General features: G+C 32.3%; 1 protein-coding gene across 2 annotated transcripts in view; it reads right to left on the bottom strand.

Moving 5' to 3' along the window:
- Nucleotides 1-22,435, bottom strand: part of LOC129235270 (heterogeneous nuclear ribonucleoprotein C-like) — a 353,914-nt gene that overhangs the window by 192,491 nt on the left and 138,988 nt on the right. The window contains exon 1 of one of the 2 annotated variants that reach the window (XM_054868984.1): nucleotides 4,715-4,811. The exons of the other annotated variant lie outside the window; for it this stretch is intronic. The gene's annotated coding sequence lies outside the window, so the exon portion shown is untranslated. Of the gene's footprint in view, nucleotides 1-4,714; nucleotides 4,812-22,435 lie in introns of those variants that run through there. 2 annotated transcript variants of the gene reach the window in all.

Consider the following 22,435-nt stretch of genomic DNA (forward strand, 5'->3'; position numbering starts at 1 on the left):
TTCCATGGGAAAAAATGTTCCAAAAACACAGATATTATTTTAAATACATTAAATCATATGAATTTACATATGTGGTTGTCCATAAATAATGTCCCACTATTTTTGAACATATTTGACTTTTTTCCTCCCCTCTTTTTTTTCAAACTGACAATTCACATTACTTTCCCATTTCTCTTTATCCCACATCACACACAAGCTACATTACATAAAAATATTATAACAAAAAAGGTTTTTATTTCATCCAACTAGTGTAATGCCACCCTTCTTGTGCCCCCTCACTCCCTCTAGTCACAGCTTTCACATTTTACGACCCCCCCCCCTCTCCGCAAAAAGTTACATCATTCGTGGATGTCCCCTAACTGTATTAAGACAATATCTCAAATATGTTCAAAACAATATTTTTTCCACGGAGTGTAAAAAATATTTCATCTATATATCACTAATAATTAACATCCGAACGTAGAAAAAAAAAACTGTATCTACAATGCTCTCCAAACAATACACACTGGTCTTTTCTTTACTATTTCAATAACAGCAATAGCCATCCATTTTTAAAAAATTCCGGGAAACGATGAAATAATATCTTCATTTAGTGATTTATGTAAATTTTTACTATTTTTTTAGAACAATAACTAAAAGAATTTAGAATACAACTTTATTACAACCTTTACAAATGACGAACTAGAGAAATGGTTATAAAAATATCTCATGATTTTTTTCCCACCAAATATTGATTGAAATTTAAATAAGTTACGAGTATGCATCAAAATCTCATTAATTCAGATTGCTTTGACTCTTTAAAATGAAAATGAGTACAAATTAATGTCAACGAAAAACAATCATATGAAAAATTCAGCTTTAACTTTTACAGTTAAGAGCAGATGACATATAATTGTACTATTTCTTTTGAATAAATGATAACTGTCGAAACTCTTTTAGCTTCAAATATTCATCAAAATATTCTCAAGCATAAAAATATGTTATGGAACCTAAACTACTTTTCTTTCTACTTCTATTAATTAATCAATGTTTTTTAAATAACTCAACAGAATGCGTATATTCATGTACCCGCGTTAAAGCAATATTTTTTGAACAAAACGGGTTTCTAAGACACATAAAAATATGGTAAACGTAGAGTGGTTGTACATTCAATTGTAAAGAAAAATGAAGTTTTTTCAGTATCTGGGATCTAAAACTGCATTAAAACTCTATGGAAAGTGAAAAAGGAAAATAGAATACAATATAATAATGTTTGTCCTATTTTGTCGAGAACTGATACAGAAAGTGTTTGACAGTGATTCATTTTCAAAATATTGACAATTTTATCTCATTAAATCTACACAACATACAGAAGTTATTTATTAAGTGATTTCTTATATATTACAAGCAATAAATTTGTCATTTTAAATTAGAAGTTTGTGCATGGTGCGTACACTTATTCACGCATGCTTTATAAAGGAGAAAACAAATTTATGCACTTAAAATTTTCTTTCATATTCTACACAAAATATATGCTCATTTATTTTAAATAAAATTTTACGTACCTGTCAACGTTTAAGCATAAGTAAAAATATTTAATAGCCAACAAAAACGTTTTTATCATAACGTCCTAAACTTTAAAAAAAATTTAAATATCAATAAACAAAATCCAATTAATAAACGAAAGCAACCAGCTTAGCTTCAAAAATTCATCGCACCTAAATGTTCGTAAAACTATCATTAGTTATCTGTGAGCATTGTATGTACGAATAATGTGTAGTTCTTACTGTTTTTTTTTAGTATTACTTTTTCTGTTTATTATATTTAAATTTATGTATACAGAAATGATATACTGAGAATTTTTTAATAACTAAAACTGTTAATGTATCATAATTGTTATAATTAATTAACAAATCCAATTAGTGCAGGTCTTTTATCTTGTTTTTAAAAAACAGCTAAAACATTTTAAAGTTTTGAACATTTTACTATGAAGTACCAAAATCTGGTAAATGTCAACATAAGCCGGCAAATATCAACATCTACGTACCAAAGATATCAGAGAAATATCGCATACTTCCAGCAAATCACCGGAGAGGGTCGACATTCTCTAATTTTGGTGATGCTGAGAAACATTTAATGAAACTAATGGTAGAAAATGAAACTGCTAATTTAATTTTTTAATGAGATTAAAATTTAAAATTTGAAAAGCTGACCAACCTTTTCCCAGCTCCCCTTACAACAGGAAAGTATTTTTCAATGTTGACAACTGAACGCATAAAACCAAATAAGGGAACATCGGGCAAAGTGAAATAGCGAGGCAAAGTAAAAAAGTGAAATATTTTCTCTGCTATTAGCTCCGCCTATCTGGTATTATTTTTACTATATAGTACCATATGTAGTCTATTCGAGTCAGGAAAAAAATACCGCCGAAGATTAAAGTATTTGGTGATACAGGCAATTTTTAAAAAAATTATATTAATACTGTAATAGTTTGTTGTAAGTCACAAATTCTTTTTGTTACTAGAAAATGATAAAGTTTTTTTTATTCACATTTTAAATATTAATTAAGACCTCCTAATAATCAATGCAGTATTAATTTCATTAATATTAGGCTTATTTGTATTTGAAATAAATTGTACAATTAGTCAAATATGTACGGGCGAAGTGGGTGGGGCAAAGTGAAATAGTTTGTTTCATTTTTTCTACTCAATCATTTAAAATAAATCAATTCCGTTTTTTATTTATTAATTAATTCATTTACATTCCTTCATTCAGTAATTCACTTATTCATTCAATCACTTATTTTCGTATTCATTCATTCTTTTACTCGCTGATTTATTTTTCTTCATATATTAAGTGATTTATTCATTTTATTATTCATTTATTCATTCAACTTTTTATTTCCTTTTTTCCCCCGAAAATACGTTTTATAATCGAAAACAAAATATTTCATCAGAAAAACATTTTATTTTTGACTTGGCCGCATGAAAAAAAAAGTGATTTTTTTTTAGATTTTTTTTTTTTTTTTTTTTTGCTGCCAAAAATAAAAAATACTGTTTCGGCACATTTTTTATTATAAAATAGAATGTTCCTTCTTTATGAGCTGTAATTTTCAAAACCAATTTTCGATTTATTCATTTTGAAAACAATCAGTCACCTTAACCATTTCACTTTGCCCCACATTCCCCTACATCGATTCGGAAAGAAGAAAAAATATTCACAAGTAACGTTAATTAAAAACTGCATTTCAAATCTTTGCCTCGAGCTAATAGTTGCAACTAAAGTGTATCGTCTTGAAGTTAATGTTTTTTAAAATCGAATGCACAAAAATTAAAACATAAATCAATAATGCATGTATCTCTTTCAAATACATCGAACAATTTAAAATTACGAGTTTGCTTAACATCCTTGTTTAACAGCTTTGATAACAAAAGAGAACAATTATTCCGGTTGAAAATGTTTTGCAATTCAGTAAATTTAACAAACAATTGTATCTTTAAAAATTGCAAAACATTCCGTAATTAACTAATAAGACCAAAAGTAGAGTAGTGTCTACGTCTACTACTAATACGTAGATTAAATAAATTATTACAAAACTATTCAATAACTTTTTGTTTTTTTGTGATTATCAATGTTAAAGCATGTGTCAAACCCTTAAATGATATTTCTTCTAATAATCACATCTCGATTAAGATATTGGATATCGATAGTTTTATTCAGTCATATGAAAATTCGAAGTTAGTTTTAGTCATTTAAATTTGACAGAAAAATTCTTAACTCTAAAAAGAGACAGGTAAAAATTCATAATTATTGATAATATACTACAGATACAATCACACACTAACGGCTGAGTTTTCTGAAACAAACGTTAGTGAAAAATCAACATTACTAGCATCGCATAAAGAATATCAATAAAGCTGCGCGTATATATTTTTATCAAAAATATTTTCTAGTTACAATGTATCTTCTACATTAAAATATTCCGTAATTTAAACCGTGTGTTCTAATATTAATTGCCCTAAACTGAATTTACGAAGAAAAAAAAAAGAATATCTAGGTTTGTAAAAATTTTAAGTTTACAACTAAATCAATGAAATCAGACAAAATCCGAAAACTGGACATGGAAAAATTATCGAGATTAAATAAAATGTAGTGAGTCAACCTACGACGTCTCACTCAAGTCAATATTGAAACATATAGTTTTTATTCTGGATGAATATATAACCAGCAGATAAAAAGTTTTACTCTGTTTAAAAGTTATCTCATTTGTTATAATGTATAAATAGATTTTCGACATAATCTTTTGAGCAATTATTCCTTATCAAGAAATTGAGACGAAATGTATAAAAAATTTTCACACATTTTTCTCTTAACTAAAAGTACCATTATGTTTACATTTGTTTCTAATTATTCTTAAAAGTGTATCCGATAATAGGAAATACATGTAGAAACGTCTAATATATTCAAAAGTTTCAATGTCAATCTGAATTTGATGCGACGACGTAACATATTTTAATCTCAAAACGAAAATTCCCAAACAAACTTCAACTGGCACAAAATTCAATGTATTCAGAAATACTTTTCATCCCATAAACGTTTTTTCGGTAAAAATATTAAAAACAATCAATATAAGGTAAAAAAATAACAGAGGTAAAAAAAAAATCTTTGGTACATTATAAGAGAAACCGTTCAAATTAAATAAGAGGAAATTACATGAATGAATCTGTGGGCTTACCTGAAAATTTTCCTATCCAGTGACCGACGATCTCCTTCACTCTCTGAAAACCGACCGATTGCACTCTTCGGCATCCAGTGATACGACGTCCGTTAGAGGGCGCAGTAGCATCCCCACCCCCTATTACCGCCACCGTCGGCAGACCTCGAAATCTGCGAGAATCCCTTTGTCTGAGGGCAGCACATCAAAGACAAACGCTCCCTCGAAGCAAACAATGTGTACTCGCTCACATGCATCGTCGCGCCTCAATCAAAATTATTTAATTAGGAGGACGAAAAGGTTAGCATGATGTAATTGATGTTTCTTTGGGGTTTGATTGTGGAAGAGTTTAGAAAAAAAAATCCTTTGGATTCGTTTTTGGCACCGTTCCCCAAACATTTGCTCGCTATACTACATCTCAGAAAAAAAAGAAGTCAACCATCATTCTTTATTTCGATTTTAAAGAAAAATTCAGAATGAAGTGTACACTTGAGGCGATTATTACCAAAACGAACTTTAAAAGATTTTACCATGAGTGCCCATATGCAACATTTTAAGGGGGGATCAGATAGGGTTTAGCAGGATATTTTCCCCATGGATGTCGATTTCAGTACAGATTAGTGCTATTAAAATTTGACATTTTTAATAACTTATTCATTAATGGCTGGAGAAGAAATGTTCTTACGCTATACCAAAGAAAAAAGTACTAAAAAGAAGAAAGTGCTGATTTATAAGGGGGCTTGAGCCCCCACTTGCCCCCCCCCCCCCCTTTATGCGCACCTATGCATATTACAAAGCAACACTTTTTTAAATATTTCACGAGAGAGACAAAAAACATATCACGCTCTACCCACTTCATTTTTAAACAAAGATTTTTTTTTCGTTTGAAAAACATTCGATGTGCGGTTTCATTTTCACTTTTTTTAAAATCAACAGTATTGTCCGGCTAATTATATATAAAAATAATTTACAGTAAGCTCGCTCTGAAATAAATTGACTTTTTTTTTCATATTTCCCATTTAAGTTACAAATGAATTCATTTACTCCCAGACTCTGGGGTGTAAGGAAGCATTACTTCATTTGCTTAGAAAGTCATAAAATCAAATTTTTCATAACCAGTTACTCTCAGCGAGTGTAATCTTGGACATAATACAGAATCTCTTTCTCTTTCAATTGATCCAGAAGAAAAAGAAACATATAAATTTGAATCATTAAAATACTGTTTCCTTTCCCTTCAACTAACCCTACATGTTAAAAAGAACTCACTAAAACGCTCATGTACTTAAATCAGAAAAAGTCTTGAAAATCTGTAAAACCTTTTTAACGTTTTTAAAGGTTTAAAAAAAAATCCACAAATCTATGTTTGATTAAATTCAGCCTTGAAATTGAGTTGTTTACTTTTTTAACACAATAACTTTTTTGCTTACGGTTATTCTTTTATATTTTGGTTATATTTAAAAAGCTTGAACCACGCACTAAACAATTACAGAGCAAGTGAGGTCAGATAAGTGTTAATAGGTCTAATATCAAGTTATTTTTAGAAATAGCTTTAATTTAAACTAAATTTACTTTAACGAAACTTATGATGCATTTTATTTAGATTGCATTTGTATAAAATGACCGTGAAACAGAACTGTTTAATTTTAATTTTTATAGCTGGTTTTCTCTGAGTGACCCATTTAAAATATTTTTTGAGCCCCACTATCCCCTATGGAGCGGGGGGGGGGTGTAAAGTAGGGCTACTACAAAAATTGGTGTATATTTAAATGTATAAATTTTGATTTTGAAATAAGGATAAAGTGAAAAAAATGTGTTCTGGTTTCACTTGAAGGTACAAATGCTCAAAAAAATATATTTCTTACCTGTTATATAATAGTTAAAGAAATAATGTCAACAGTAATCAACGTTCTTTTTTTTTTTTTTTTCATTCTTCTTATCTTTTTAATCTAAACTACAGTAAAAAAAACTGAAATTGTAATAGAAATTGCTCTTTTAGTGCTAAAAATATTTCCTAAGGTTATTAAATTAGAAAAATGTTTATTTTGTCTTTTTATTACAAAATATAAAGCGTTAATCTTTAAGAAACGTTAACTGAGAGAGACATGAAATCATCGTTATGCAACAATAACCAAAACCTAACTGTAAACATAGTTTGTCTTACCCCGGAAAATCCCTCATAATAAATAGAATCTTCAAATTTATTCCTACTTTTCTGTAGAGATTTATTCTCGAAATAATCCACTTTCAATCTGTACTAAAAATTATAGCTTGCGACTGTCAATAAGAATTAAAGAAAGAAGTTTATCAACAGCTAAAAAAAAGGTTTCATATGGGGGGGGGGGGAGCGAACATATAAATATTCTTCAATCATTTAGCTTGTTGCCAGCATAGATACTTGCTATAATCTTAATTATCGTCGGCCAAAAAGAATAAGGATGTTTGGGGGAAGTGGGTCAACCCTCTAAAACTGAACCATGGATATAGTTTCCATACTTTTTACACTGATACTGTCATATACATTGATCATCACATTGATTGGTTTTGCATATATTTGGGTTTTGTAGAATTCTTTTCTAGGTCATAGAACTTAGTCCAAAAAAAAAAAAAATCTGAAAAATATGTTTTGTGAGTTCAAGCAACATTTTTCAAAAAAATGTTTCCAGGTTAGTTTTTAATTATTTTTTTTTATAATCATTAAAATTTCGTATATAGATTAACTTAAAGGGAATACTGCAGCAAGAAATTTTGCATAAAATATTGTTAATGAATATTTGAATCGCTGATTTTGAAAAGGGCGTAAGTCACCATTTTTGACAAATCGTGATAATAATGGGAAACGGTATTGTGGTAGTAAACCTACTAAATGAGATTAAAAACGGCATAAGTTTGTATGAATAATAATTGAGAAAAATGGAGGGAAAATTTGTGATGACTTTGAAAAGGGGGTTAGTCATTGAACTTATGCCCTTTTCAAACTCATTGACAATTCTAATAGATGTCGCTGGTTGTGCAAGGTAATATTTTTTGTTTCTTTTATGGTACAGTGTTTTATGAACTGTAGTGGGTAATCTTCCGTCATTATTTTGTCGTACTGCATCATTATTTTACCAATATTGCATCGTCATTACATATGTTGTTTTGGTTTACGTAATTTTTTTAAACATTATTGATGGACGAAGTAGATTAAAAAAACGTAAAAAAGTAGTCAGAAACATGCTTTGATTCATCTCCTCCAGAGAAACATGACGGTGTCCTTGCTAATCTGTACTCTATGAAATAAAAGACAATACAAGACGTCTTCCTTCAGTCCATCGTTGATCACCATGAAGGTTAAAAAAAACCCCAGAAAAGAGAACCACGAGTGAGGCAGTCCACTTTCAGCTATCATGTCATGCAGGGCTCCCAAAAGGTACCTGTTTGTCAAAAGGTTTTTCTCAGTCTTCACAGCGTCTCCGAAAAGAAGCTAAGGCGTTTACAGGGATTGTTAAGAAGAGGAGACACTTCAAAAGAACTGCGCGCTCAAGCTCCGTAACCAAATTTCGAGATTTAAACCATTGAAATCAACCGAATGGTGTGGAGCATATTAAATCATTTCCCACGAAAACGTACCACTATTCCAGCAGAGAAAAGGTCTACGTCCCTGAACATCATGCAATGATTCTGGCTGCCAGAAAGGATCCCTTCACTGTCAAGGTGCTATGCCCCAAATAAGTTAAAGATTTCAGTCAATGGTAGCCAGAGTTTTATAAGAAATCCTGCGTCCCTTTGAAAAAGACCAGCCGGATCCAGAAGTGTGATCATCACGATTTATTCTCCGTCAGTTCCAACAAGATGTATGTGTTTGATTCTTCAACACCTGGGATCCTTATTTCACCCCATTTATATTGATTGAGGTGTTGATTTATTATTTTTTCAACACCTGGGATATCCTACAACAGTTATTGTTGGCATAAATTAAATTAAGTTTAAAATCCAAAAGTTAAGATATTTAAACTAAGCCAACATTAACTGGCCGTGTAATGTCAAGTTGGAGACAAGCAAAAAACATGTTTCAGAAAAATACATTTATTAAATATGACTAGAATAACATCCCCATAAAATACACCCCCAAAATATCATAACAAAAGTGGTTCCAGAAAATAAAGAAAAATGTCACCAAAACGTCGATGCAATCGCTTGCCACTCCGAAGGATCAGCTTGAAGACTCACAAAAGGTCCGCCGAATCACACTTCAGGAATGTCCGTACTGAACAGGCAACATTGCACAATTCGTAGATCGGTGAACATCACAGGTAGACACGTGGAACTCACTTTCCCGACATTTTAATTGGCCGGACACAACACAACTGGTTCTTCACCTGGACTCACTAATTCCAGGACTTGGAAGATTAAATATCACATACCAAAAAAACCCCCCGCTAGCATCGCGGGGAAAAAACCCCCCCACACGTGAGCCGGACTAGGCTTCACGATCAAACACAACAACTGGGGATCGTTGAGAGAAGAGAAGACGAGAGTGATCGCTTGCTGCCACTCGCCACAATATATATGTTTTATCAACCAATGAGATTCCATGCCTCGATGACGTCACCACACTAACTTCTACTTCGACCATCACTCATTTGCATATTCCACTGCCGCGAATATTCGTACTCCTCTCCATAGCACGTGCGGTCAACGAGTGGAATTAATTCGAGTCGATTAGGAGACAACTCAACTTTTCTGAATCGACATATCGAGACATGCAATCTCCGATGGTTTCAGTAAACAGTCGCCATTAATTATGGCGTGGGGGAATCGTCGATTGAAGTGTTAGCACCAACTAGTTGACAAGGTCTTACTTTTACCAGACTGGGCTTAAAGTAGGTACACTTAACTTTAAATTATTTTCTTTAAATTATCGGCTGTGGACCGAGAATAAAAATAAAATAAAATAATATTTTATGCTAACAAATTCCCCCCTTCTCGGTTACACAGCACGATACACTTCAAACGACATGAAAACTGACATATTTCAAACAACAATTTAAAAAAAAATTTTAAACACTTTTGAGAAACATTGAAAAATTTACACACTTGAATATTAAACTTTTACATTTTCATAATTACCAAAAATGAGTTTGCACATTTTTTTCAATGTACCCCGAGTCAGAGGCTTGGTAAACGTATCCGCAGGATTTTCTGCGCTTTTCACATATTTTAATTCAAATGTATTTTCCTCTACTAAGTTTCTCAAAAAATGATATCTGACATCAATATGCTTTGTTCTGGAATTTTCTATAGGGGAATTTGAAAATTCTATTGCAGCTATATTGTCACAATTAATTATAGACCCGGTAAATTTATATCCAGCTATTTCAAAATGTGATGTTTCTTCTAAAATTCTTTTTAACCACACCACCTCTTTTGCTGCTTCTGTCAAAGAGATATACTCAGCTTCCATGGTGGACAATGAAACACACTTTTGTTTAAATGTTCGCCAGATAATAGGTACTTTGTCAATGTAAATAATAATTCCCCCCATCGAAATCCTATCGTCCCTATTTGCAGCATAGTCTGAGTCAGAAAAACCATTGATTTTAATTTCATTTATTGCAGATAGACTTAATTTATAATAATTTGTATATTTTAAATAACCTAAAAGTCTTAATAAACACTGCCAATGTCTTTTACCCGGATTTGCTTGAAATTGAGATAATAGATTAACTGTATAGGCAATATCCGGTCTAGTTTTCCCTGCTATATAGGACAAACATCCCAATAAATTGCGATAAGGTACTTTCTCCATTTCTTTTATTTCTTGGTCCGTTTTTGGACAATCACCTAAAGACAAAATTGTACCTTTCGCTATTGGGAGGGTCGAGTATGGGTATTGATACTTTTCAAAATTTTCACAAACTGTCTTAATGTAAGAATTTTGGTGTATAAAAATTCCCCCATTGATTTCTTCAAATTCTACCCCCAATAGTTTTTTAGTTCTCCCTAATTCTTTAATATCGTAATGTTTTGATAAATCCTGAATTGTTTCCTGAATTATGATTTCATTTTTTCCAAAAATTATTATATCATCTACATACATCAATAAAAACACATTTCTGTTTCTTGTATAAACACAGTTACTACATTTAAATTTCAAAAAATTCAGACCTTGGAGAACCCTATCAATTTCCAGGTACCAATTTCTCCCCGATTGATGGAGGCCATATAGCGATTTCTTTAGACGGCATACCCAGTCCTCTTTTTTTCGGGATTACAAAATCCTGTGGTTGTCGCATATAGATTTCTTCATGCAAATCAGCATAAAGATATGCGTTTTTTACGTCTAATTGAAAATGGCTCCAACCCAGGAATATCACCAGAATTGAGAAAAACATTCTGATCAGGGAGAAATTGATAACTGGGGAGAAAACCTGAGAATACGATTGTCCTGCCACCTGCCTGTTTCCCATCGCAACCAATCTGCTTTTAAACCTGGCAATTTCCCCTTTAGCATTTCTCTTCAAGTCATAGACCCACTTATTACCAAGTACTGGTTTACCAACTGGCTGGGGAACTAACTGCCACACCCCCCTTTCTTGAATCACTTTCATTTCTTCTGACATGGCTTCTTGCCAATGTTTTACTTCTGGGGTTTTCAAGCATTGATTATAGTTTTGGGGAATTAGCACTTCCGACAAATTTGCCTCTGGCTCGGGTTCCATTTGTTCCTTAGGGGAATTAAAAATATCAAACAAAGGATTATAAGGTACATTTTTACTTTTGAAATCAAATAGTTCAGGATTGTAAACAATGTTATTCTTCTTACAATATTTTTCTACATCATTGGGTGACCTTAACCTGGTTTTATTTCCCTTTTCATAGTAGTAGATATCAGTACGGTCCCCTTTCTTTCTTTTTACTGCATCCCTCACCCATTCAATTTCCTCACAAGGGGTGGGAGCCTTTAATTCATCTATCTCTTTATCTAAGAGAACTTCACTCATAGGTTTAATAAAAGAATAATCATCATCATTGTCTACATTCTCATTCAAGTTTGATTTCCCCCAAATTAAATTTTCCCTGAAGTCCACATTGATAGTTTCAAAAATTTTCTTTAGCTCTGGGTCCCAAATTCTGTACCCTTTTGCTTGGGTTGCGTAGCCCACCATTATGCCTTTCTTATTTCTCGAGTCAAATTTCTTTAGATTTTGTTTTGGCATGCCTCTGTAGGCAATACATCCAAACCTCCGAAAATGCCTTACTGAGGGCTTGTTTCCCCAGAACAGCTCAAATGGGGTTTTCCCCCTTTCTTTTAGGACTGTTCTATTCCTGACATAATCGAAGCATAAGGCGGCTTCCGCCCAAAATTCTTCCCTTAGTCCAGAGTCTTTCAGCATTGCCCTAACCCCATTCATTAATGTCAAATTGTATCTTTCTACTACCCCGTTCTGTTCGGGAGTATAAGGGTTGGTTCTTTCTATGCTGATGCCTTCTTTAATTAAGTGGGTCTCAAAATTAGAATTTGTGAATTCCCTCCCATTATCAGACCTTATGGCCAAAATTTTCTTGTTGAGGGCTCTCTCTACATGCCTCTGGTATCTAAGGAAATATTCAAAAGCTTCATCTTTTGACTTTAGAAAGTAAATAGTGGACTTCCTTGAGAAATCATCAATTATGGAAAAAATATATCTTTTCCCCCCTAGTGACTCCACCGGAAATGGCCCTGCTAGATCCATGAAAAGAAGCTCAAGTTTTCGTTTAGACCTTATCCCTGGAGTGGGCTTAAATGAACACCTTCTTTTCTTTGCAATAATACAAGGCTCACAATCTGGCCGGTTTCTACTTTTTATATTAAGTCCTTTGACACAGTTTTTCTTTTCAGTTTCCAAGATACTGTCATAATTAATATGGCAAAACCGTTCATGCCACAACTCCAGGTCTAATCCTTTGACCTCGGTTACATTTACATTTGGTGGTGAGTCACTACTTTGATTACTTAAAAATGAGGTGGGTTTTACAAAGTACAATTTATCAATTAAAAATGCAGAAAAAAGTTTGATACCATCATTATTAAAAATACATATTTTACCAGGATACCACCTTAATGAAAAACCAAGACTGTCTATCCTGGATCCGGAAAGCAAATTTCGTCTAAGTGTTGGAGCATAATAGACCTCATTCAATGTGATGGTTACTAGCTTACCATCTGTTTTAATTTCGAAAACAATTTTCCCTACCCCCTCGACTTGACTATTTACATTGCCCACAGCTACTTCCATTTTTGTATTTTTAACAGGCCTCAATTCACAAAATAGGTCCCTATCTTTACAGAAATGTGCCGTGGCACCTGTATCCAGTAAAAATACTGGTATTTCCTCCTTCAAATTTGTGTTGTTGGCCTGCACTCCTGATATTTTACTGATGGTGCAAAACATTCCAGCCTTAGGGGGATTACTTTGTTTTGAAAAATTACGATTACCTTTATTTTGATTATTTGGTTTTCTGCTCCAACACCGAGCCGAAATATGCCCCTTTTTCCCACATGTGAAGCAAACTCTCGTTTCAAATTTATTTACATTTTCAACTTTCCGCCCAGTCTGGTGTTTATTTTGAACAGAAAAAGCATTAACACCTGAACTACTATTTCCAAAATTTTCATTTCCTAAAAATTTTAATCTCCCCTCTTCTGCTAAAAGTTCATCCAAAACATTTGAAAAGTTAAATTTACTTTCATCCCATCTATAAATATTTTGTACTATTCCCCTAAAATTTTGATCTAAACTACGTATTAGTTGAAATCCCTTTAATTTCTCATCCATTTTATAGGCATTCTCCTCCAACTGTCGGAGCAAACACTTCAATCGAGCCGCGAACATTCCAATAGTTTCCTTTTCATTAATTCTACTAGAAAAAAACTCCTCCCACAATCCGGCAACACGGGCTAAAGACGGAGGTTCAAAATTCAATTTCAATGACGTCCATACAGCATATGGATCGTCTAAATCATCTATTAGTTGTTTTAACTCATCCTCTATGTTGAGGTAAATAATCGCCACTGCTTGGCCCCTCCGTTTCTTTAATTCTGCCGAAATACCTTCTTCTAATTTTGTTTGGGTTAATTCCCATAAATCTCTTTCTATCAGTACCATTTTCATATTTTTCGACCATGTTGCCCAATTGCAGGAGTTAAGTTTCTTAATGTTTCGATAGTCCCTTTCCATTATTCTGAAAACTTTTGCAAATTTGTCTCCAACTAAAATGACATTCGACCGAGCTCTGCTACCACTCTGTTGGCATAAATTAAATTAAGTTTAAAATCCAAAAGTTAAGATATTTAAACTAAGCCAACATTAACTGGCCGTGTAATGTCAAGTTGGAGACAAGCAAAAAACATGTTTCAGAAAAATACATTTATTAAATATGACTAGAATAACATCCCCATAAAATACACCCCCAAAATATCATAACAAAAGTGGTTCCAGAAAATAAAGAAAAATGTCACCAAAACGTCGATGCAATCGCTTGCCACTCCGAAGGATCAGCTTGAAGACTCACAAAAGGTCCGCCGAATCACACTTCAGGAATGTCCGTACTGAACAGGCAACATTGCACAATTCGTAGATCGGTGAACATCACAGGTAGACACGTGGAACTCACTTTCCCGACATTTTAATTGGCCGGACACAACACAACTGGTTCTTCACCTGGACTCACTAATTCCAGGACTTGGAAGATTAAATATCACATACCAAAAAAACCCCCCGCTAGCATCGCGGGGAAAAAACCCCCCCACACGTGAGCCGGACTAGGCTTCACGATCAAACACAACAACTGGGGATCGTTGAGAGAAGAGAAGACGAGAGTGATCGCTTGCTGCCACTCGCCACAATATATATGTTTTATCAACCAATGAGATTCCATGCCTCGATGACGTCACCACACTAACTTCTACTTCGACCATCACTCATTTGCATATTCCACTGCCGCGAATATTCGTACTCCTCTCCATAGCACGTGCGGTCAACGAGTGGAATTAATTCGAGTCGATTAGGAGACAACTCAACTTTTCTGAATCGACACATCGAGACATGCAATCTCCGATGGTTTCAGTAAACAGTCGCCATTAATTATGGCGTGGGGGAATCGTCGATTGAAGTGTTAGCACCAACTAGTTGACAAGGTCTTACTTTTACCAGACTGGGCTTAAAGTAGGTACACTTAACTTTAAATTATTTTCTTTAAATTATCGGCTGTGGACCGAGAATAAAAATAAAATAAAATAATATTTTATGCTAACAGTTATAAACACCTGAAAGTCAAGAATATCCCCGATCTACCAACTACGCTAGCATACACTCACAGATAAGGTGCCCATCAATGAAAAGAAGTTGACTGACATTAGAAAGCTCCTTCCTCACATTCCCGAATAACTCCATGGATTCTACAAAAGGATCCTCTCTTGGAAAACCACGGCTCCTGACAATGCCAGCGGCGACGATGAAATGTAGTTTAGAAAAAAAATGTGTAATATTTATACAATTAAAATATTTTTAAAATAAGGGCAAAGTAAAAATTTTTTATTGCCAAAAACCGATTGATTTTGAAAAGGGCGTAAGTCATCTAATTTGTAAATTCGGTATTTGATCCAAATTAAATCGGAAATCAACCAAAACTTCCCTAAACATATGCAAAAGCACTGCCTTTGGAACGACGACTATAGATTTATAATAACAATATTTGTAACTTGAGATAAACGATTTTATCAAGTTTTCTCAAAATCAATTACTCGTGACTTACGCCTTTTCAAAATCAGCGATTCATTTAAGGGGAGGGGTAACACTTACCTCTCAAATTTTCACTATAAGAGCTAAGTGGTTTAAACCACTATGTGGTAAGTGGTGCCCCCCATAATAGTGAGGATTTTAAAATCAAAAGCAACTCTGATGAAATATTTGTATTAGTGAAATACAAGACAACTATGATGGCCTAGAAGGAATTGATAGTTCAGCTTCAAAAACTGCTAAAGCTGTTGATTATGAATTTTTGGAACTTGCATTAAAGAAAACCATCCGTAAAATATTATGTAAGTATAATGTTGAAAGTTGACTGTACAAATTTAAAAAAGTGCTAGTTACACTTGGCCTGGTGCAGGTGATGTTGGAATTATTACTGATGATGAAGTGATAATAGTTCTTTTTTAGCCCACTTTAGTTAGACGCAGCCATTTAGTGCTTCCAGTTTCTTTTTCAATTCATAGTTTTGGCTAATTTACCAAAATTTATCTTTATCAACTAACTGTATTACGTTTATTCAACACACCTTTACATGTAAAAATAAAATAAGCAATAATGAACTTTCATTGTTCCACAGATTTTTTTTTTTTTTGTTTGTTTGTTTGTTTTAAAATGATCCGTCATGCAGATCCAAAGGATAATAAATCTTTATACCAATAATAAAGCTCAAAGTATCTCTGTATGGATATCGGAATAACTCTCTGTCTGGATGGCTGGATCTCTGGATCTCTATGAGAGCACCTAAACCGTTCGGCAGATTTTCATGAACTTTGGCACAAAATTAGTTTATATCATTGAAGTGTGCACCTCGAAGCAATTTCTCAAAAATTCGATTTTATTCTTTTTCTATTCCAATTTCAAGAACATTTTACCTAGCAAATTATCATAACGTGGAAGAGTAAATTATGAAATTATCATAACGTGGAACCGTACAGGAGCGAACAAATAAACATAGCCAATTAGCGAGAAATTCATCATCTATTATTTGTAAATGTAGAGGTGAACTAAATGACCTTTTAATTTTCTACTACGGGCAAAGCCGTGCGGGTACCACTAGTATCTCATAAATGGATGCACTTACAAAGTAATAATTCATACTAAAAATTTTTATACTTTGTCAAGTAAAACCATGTTCCCCTTTTTTATATTTGCTTGATTTAAATTGAAATAAAATGGGAGTGACCCCCTTTCCCCATAAGAAGTAAGTGGGACACTGGGACACCCATATGATTTTTAAAAAATATATAATCGTTAAGAATATGTAAAGCATTATTTTCAAAAATAATGATAAACTTTTCTTTATTAATAATGTCCAAGATAAAATAAGACAATGAGTCTTTTTCGTTTTTTTTTTTTTTTTTTTTTTTTTTTTTTTTTTTTTTTTTTTTTTTTTTTTTTTCAAAACTGTTGTATAAGGTTTCAAAAACGAACTTTTCTCAAAATGGGTATTATTTATTCCAACTAACCCTAACTAAATATCTTAATTAAAAATTAGAAAGTATGTGTATTTCAATGTAGCCATACTTTACCCCATAGACTCACTCCCCACCCCCCTTTACCCTGTAATTAAACCTAATTTGAAATAAAAAACTAATATGTTGGATTACGTTCTATTAACGATTCAGGTGCACTGTAATAATGATTATTACCTCTTCGTGATCAGTTTAACAGGAAGTTCGCCATTTAATTTCAAAGTTCATACATTTGCTTTTCAGCTGCGGATCTTTCTCTAATTTTAACGGAATTAATTTCATTCATATTTTTCTTTGAAAGAATCAATGAGCTTGCATACTTATTCAGTGGAATTAGCATTTTCCAAAAGGAAAAGAAATGAGTATATTTTCAGAGTCTAAATCTCTTTGAAAAAAGACATGTTACTCCTACTATTTTTTCTTTCCTTTCTTTCCCCCTGTACCCAAAGATATTCAAATTATCTTTCGAAAAAGAATTTAAAATAGATTAAAAAAGACATGGAAGAAAACAATTACTCGTTGAAAATCTTTCCGAAATGAATGCATTTCACGTAATCTTTTACTGGGCATTGCTAAAAAAATGAAATGACATCAAGTTCTGTTGTGTAGTTGGTAAATTTCTTTGATTGTTTTAGAGAAAAAGTGCATACATTTATTTTACTGTTAAATGTACCATTGGAAAATGGTTTTTTTTTCTTTTTGAAATCAAGTGCACTATTGTAAATTTAATTCTTTTTTCTGAAATTCAGTAAACTATTAAAAAAGTAAAAGATTTTGAGAAATTAAATGACACCATATTTAGAATTGCAAAAAAAAAAATCATCGTTGAAATGTACCGCAAAGTCCACCGTTGAAAACTATTTCTTTCCTTTTTTTATCTTATTCATTTATTGTTTATACAGATTTAATTTTATTTGATTTATTTATTTGTTTTTAAAATCAGGCGCATGTCTGATTTTTTGCTTTTTTCTTTCTTTCTTTTATTTGTTTATTTATTTATTTTTTATTTGTTTTTTTTAGCCCCAGTAGTTATGATCTTTGAAAACATTTCGTAATTTATTGTTATAACACTAAAAAGTTTCGTTTTGTCCTAAAATGACCACAGAAGTTTTATGATTAAAAATTTTCCACTAAACAAGGCATTTAATCTCTCATAACAGCATCACACGACTTGTGTTTTTAATCTAGGAAATATGTGTATAAATTTTCAAATTTATTCAAAAATTTCAAAAAAAAAAAATTACAAGTTTAATGAGTAATTTAAAATAGCCCTTAATTTTAATCAAACTTCATTATTAAAAATCAAACGCTGTTGGAAAGTTATTGCTTAATTCAATAATAATTTACTCTTGGAGAAGTTAAAAATACAGTTTGATGAATTTAATACGGACTGCCAAGTTCTGGACTGGCATAACAGAAAATAAAATTACATCATAAATTAGAATTAACTTTAGTCAATATTTTAAATAAATTTAGCAGTTCTTTGAAAACTGCACAGCAGTTAATTACTAGATTTACGATTAAGCATAAGATGTACTGCACAGCTAAAACATGAAGCTGAATTTTGTATGTACATTAGACAAGGAAATTATTCTTGGAGTTGATCATTAAACGTTAAAACGGTTTTAGTGTGGAAACCGTGGTGGATATATACAAATTGCTAATGCTTGTTGAACTACTACAAAAGGTAGAGAAATTTTGCACGTGTCAAAAATCGGAAGCTTTCTCAAACTCAATTTTTAAAAGTCGCGACAATTTTTCGATAAATGTACTAGGATTAAACGCACTTAACGCTTTTCTTTTGGGAACTTTTTTGAACCAAATCGGGCTTTTTCTTGTTCCTTTTTTAGTTTTTTCAGAAATATTTTCGCTTTCTCCGTTCCTATTGTTCTAATGCATTTTAGTTGACTTGATCCACACCAACACAATTTAACTATACACTGTTCAGAAAGAAGATGGGCCAGAAAATGGTACTGCTAGAAGATTTGCGTTTTTTTTCTCTTCAATAGGAAAAAATATATATTGTTTTCTGCTTTGCGCTGATTTGTTAGTGTCTATGCTAAACGCATGGTTGCTAACGCAAAATGATGTTTTTTAAACTTTACATCTTATCTGTCTTTTTGATAAGAGTAGCATGAGGCTTAAATTTTAGAGAGCTGTAGTTGCTTAAGGTACACATGCATAAAGCTCCCATATGGTGCCGGTCGGATTTAAGTTAGCTAATCCAAAACCTCAAAATAATTTTGAAAAATATATTATTTTTATTTAAAAAAAGCATTTTACAGTGCCTAACTTTTATTTTTAAAATATTTAAAAGGAGCTTAACGACAATTCAAACTTCGTAATTTTCAAACAAGTTAAACTGAAAAATCAGCTAAAACAGTTGATCACTATACAAATATGTAGGTTCTCTTGTATTCATTTTATTCATTGATGTCTTTTAAAACTACATGTTTCTACTTTTTAGAAAAAAAATCATAATTTAAACCAAATCCCTTTCTTTTAGAGTTATGTCTATAAGGACCTCAACTGTATATATAATAATAATTTGCACCCTGCTCCTATAAAATTCAGCGTTATGTTATTACTAGTTTTATTATTACTTTTGTTATTGTTATCACAACAGTTCTCGAAATATGGAGATTCATATTAATGAAAGTATTAAACTAACTCTCGATTTGAGATGATTGTACGAGTAACAAACGTTTTGCAGCAAAAACAATTAAAAAACGTGCGGATTCCATTTAATAGTTCCAACAGGAGCATTATTTCTCCAGGACTGGTGGAATTTTGTTAAATTCTTCTTCTAATATATTATTGGTTATAACACTAATTGAAAAACTAATTTTAAGGGTGGAAGCACATCTCAATTACTTTTATAGACATAAGAAATGTTCATATTTGTGCATGATCCTCAAGTTATTTCAAAATCTTCTAATAATTCATTTATTCATTGTTATTTTTTGGCAACAATTAAAAAGCGGAAGTATGATAACTTTATATTTACTTTTATTTGTCATTGTTTTTTACAGCAATTTAAAAACCGGGAGCAGAACGCAGGTATTCTGACAAAGAATGTAAACTGAGAATAGCCTTTAATAATAATAATAAAAAGAGCAATTCCAATCGATAAACTTTGAATGTGCTTGCTCGAGAGATCATTTACAAAATTTCCTGACTAAGTTATGTTTAAAACATTGGAAACACTCGACAACAAATGTAAACAACTTTAGTTTGAAACAAAGTTTATGAAATTTGTCTTTTGTACGTGTTTCCAGAGAAACCTAATTTTCTAAACTACACAGTGTCTAATTATAATTTTTAATTCTCAGACTTTGCACTTAATCATCAATCATGCTCACGAAGGCGGCAAAGTTAACTAAATGAAAGCAACTCTGCCGTTCCAAAATATCCTTTGAGAATCGATATAGAATTTTCTCCTCTCCTTAAAATGTTATCTTTACTCATAAAATTGAGTTCCAGCCCTTTGAGGCGTTAAACTTATGCAAGATGCTTCGAGGCACATATGCACTATAAGACCAGTTCTACGAAATTTACCATCACATAAACAAATCTCAGAGGGCACGATGAGATTTATGTATACTTTAACTTCAGGCAAAAATTTCGGCTCTAGTTAGAGTTTTAAATGTCAATTATTTTAATTAGGGAACATTTATAAATATTCAAAATCATACCCTTGTTATCGATTTAATATATATATATATATATATATATATATATATATATATATATATATATATATATATATATATATATATATATATATATATATATATATAGAGAGAGAGAGAGAGAGAGAGACAGACAGACAGAGAGATATTTCCAAAAGTCGCACATAGGACTCGACCGATGGTTCAACGATTTAGCCATCGGCATCGGCATCGGCGGCCGATGCTAACTTGCAGGAAACATCGGCCCATCGGCCTTAAAAACATCGAAAAGCCGATGGAATTGGCCGATGTTTTTGAAAAAAAAAAAGGACTTTTGTTGTTTTACATTTTAATACAAAGTAAAGGGAATTATTGTTTTCAAACAAAATTGTTTACTTAAATTTCAGTATGAATTTCTATAGTCACCCCTGAAAGAGTTTTTAATACTGCATTCAGGTACCAAACAAGTTAATTATTGCGTTGTTTCTTGCTGCTGGATGTATGTATGTATCTCTCATAAGTCAAAACTTAAAAATGGTAAGCTGTAGAAGGCTAAATTTTCGCATGTGGGATGTGCGCACGTTCCAGTTGTGCACTTCGCTTTTTGTTTTCGATCGGGTGTACTAAAAAGCTTATTAACCGATTTTTTGTGGCTATTAATTGCTTATTTCAAAGCAAATTAATATAGCGTCTCAGACTGACGATCATTTAGTGATATATTGCAGAACTGGAGACTATGAAAACAAATATGAGATGCAGAAACCGGTTTTGTTTCATTTTGTTAGATTCCCGTTGAACCGACGGTAACTTTTAATTTTTCGATATTTGTAATATGAACCACAGTAATGCAGTCTTTTCTGTATCGCTTCGGCGGAGCTACATGTTTGGGGCCCATCGAAATATATTTTGGGGCCCTATTTCTCTATCACAAAAGTTGTAAAACATTTATCATAAGCATTTTTGTAACTCCTACGGTGCCCCTGTGTATATGGGACCTCTCGCGCAATTGCAACATTCGCTATATTTTAAATCCGCCACTGCCACGTCAAAACAAACTCGGGTGCAAGTTTTAAAAGGGTTTTTCTGCTCAATATTTATGATTATTTTGAACTCTATTTTTTTCCGACTATTTTTTGTATTTCCGAGAACACTTGCGTGCCCCTCCTCCCACTCCCTCAATTTCTGAAATTAAACTCTAGTTGTACTTCTGAGTTGTTTAAAACTAACACCATTCATAAAATTAGAGATTTTTTTCAAGCTTTATCTATTGTTTAGGAAGAATTTAGAGTATTCATGTAAGAAATTGATTAAAGACGTTTTGAATGGTGGCATAACTCGGAAAACAGGGACTTTTGAATTTTTTCTTCGGAAGTGCTCAAGTAGATTCAGAAACTTTTCCGAGACGTTGGTGGTAGCGGTTCTGTACTAAAAAAATTAAGTCGAAGTTGCTGCCGAAGTTTAACGTTGTGAGTTAAACCAAAAACAGAGGGTGACCCCCCTAACCCATCCTCGTCGTTTCAAGCATTTCTTAAATAATTAGCGGTTATTCATTTTGGTCAAGAAATGCCATCTTGCGTATTTCTTGTACTTATTTCATCTATATTTTGTAATGCGCCATCTTTTTTGCAACATTAATAGCGATCGATTTTTTTTTCTGTTGTAAGTAACTATTTTTATGTCTTTATATAAAATCAAGGAATAAGTTATTTTCGTTTTCATCATATGTTTAATAATATGTTATAGAAAAGTTTCAAGGATTTCCTACTATGCCATTTTTTAAATTTCAGAAAATTATTGTTAAATTGAAAAATTTAATTTGAATTTGTT

Source organism: Uloborus diversus, chromosome 2 (genome assembly GCF_026930045.1).
Source record: "Uloborus diversus isolate 005 chromosome 2, Udiv.v.3.1, whole genome shotgun sequence".
Classification (NCBI taxonomy): Eukaryota; Metazoa; Arthropoda; class Arachnida; order Araneae; family Uloboridae; genus Uloborus; species Uloborus diversus.